The 1,733-nt window shown below is 58.0% G+C and overlaps 1 pseudogene; it reads right to left on the reverse strand.

Moving 5' to 3' along the window:
- Positions 1–369: 369 nt before the first annotated feature.
- Positions 370–891, reverse strand: LOC142427447 (nucleoside diphosphate kinase B pseudogene; annotated as a pseudogene).
- Positions 892–1,733: the final 842 nt, after the last annotated feature.

Here is a 1,733-nt window from a genome sequence, read left to right on the forward strand (position 1 = left end):
CTTCTCCAGCTTCAGAGGTCTGGTTGCATCCATGTGGCTTGTCCTGCTAAGGACACTAGGGTAGCTCCATGTGTCTTGTCAGCTGCAATGTCTCCCAAGGAGTGGTGGAGAGAGAAGAGTGTTTCCTTGCCTCCAAGGAGGATGTACCAGATTTCCCAGAATTCTCAGGAGAAGGTCATGCCCCCACAGAGGCCTCATTGACTCTGATCTGATTGACAAGTTAGACTCCACCCCTACATTTTTTTCCCCCAGTCTCCGACTTTATTTCACTGGTCAGCATGCTTTGGAAGGGAGAGGACACCAACCCTACTGCTTCCACCCCAGAAGAAGAGCTGTTCACAGGACAGGCACAGTGCCAACGGGCCCCCGTGGACGGAACTGCTTTGTCCGCCTCTTACTCGTAGATCCAGTCATGGCAACAAGACTTGTAGTCCACGAGTTCCTCCGGCTTAAACCAGAGGCTGATCTCTTTCTTTCTCGGCGTTCTTAACCGAGTCACTGCCGTGAATGATGTTCCTGCCGACTTGAATACAGAAGTCCCCTCGGATGGTGCCTGGCTTGGAATCCGCTGGGTTGGTCTCTCCCAGCATCACCCGGCCCGCCTTCACCACGTTCAGCCCCTCCCAGACCATGGCCATATTGGCCCCGAGTTCATGTACTTCACCAGCCCTGGGAAGAAGGGGCGGGCTTTCAGGTCCTCGTAGTGCTGCTTCAGGTGTTCCTCTGAGGCCTGCACGAGCTTCGTGCCCACCAGACGGAAGCCCTTCTGCTCGAAGCGCTTGACGATGTCGCCCACCAGCCCGCGCTGCACGCCGTCCGGTTTGATGGCAATGAAGGTGCGCTCACTGTTGGCCATGGTGCTGCGGGGGAGAGCGCCGGTCAGGGCCTGGCCGCGCGCGCGGGGGAGCCCACGTGGACAAGCACCCACCGCCCTGCGCCCCACCGCGGAAGGACACGTGGCTTCCCGCACGGGCCCACGCCGCCGCCCCCCCCCCCCCCGTGGGTGCTGGAGCCGCGGCTCCGGAGGCTGGGCGGCCGCACGTGGGGCCCGCCCGGTGCAGCGCCGGCACGCGGGGGACCCACGGCTTCCCTGGGGACCGACGCCGGGCCTCCTTACCAAGTCAGGCGGCGGAGCGGGCGGCCGGACCCACCCCTACATTCTTAATCCTCAAATTGATAAACGATTGTATATCTACCACAGTGGCACTGTGTGTTAAGCATTGGACTGCTACAAGGTATGGCGGTTCCAACCCACTAGCTGCTCTGTGGGAGAAAGATGAGGCTTTCTGCTCCCAGATAGGCTCGCTAAGAGTTCGAATCTACTCAATGACAATGAGTTGGGTTTAATTTTGGAGACCTGAGGGACCCAGAGGGAGTCTGGCGGCATCATGACTTTCTTCACACAAGGTCGGCAGTTAGAATCCATCAGCTGCTCTGTGGGAGAACAGTGAGGTTTTCTGCTCCCACAAAGATTTACAGCTTTGGAAGCCGAGGGAGACAGTTCTAGAGGGTAGATCGACATCAGAATTGACCCTGTGCCAAGGAGTTTGGGTTTTGAAGGCCCTGAGCAGAAGTGGTTCTGAAAGGTGATCCAGATGACTCTCCTACATAGCCTGGACTGGGAGCCACTGATCTTCTCAGTGAAATCCAACAGTGATGACATTCATGGATTCCCAGCCCACCCAGGCCGGCTGCCTCTGGATCCGAATTCCAAGTTGGTGGGAGGGGACAGT

Source organism: Tenrec ecaudatus, chromosome 15 (genome assembly GCF_050624435.1).
Source record: "Tenrec ecaudatus isolate mTenEca1 chromosome 15, mTenEca1.hap1, whole genome shotgun sequence".
NCBI classification, from domain to species: domain Eukaryota; kingdom Metazoa; phylum Chordata; class Mammalia; order Afrosoricida; family Tenrecidae; genus Tenrec; species Tenrec ecaudatus.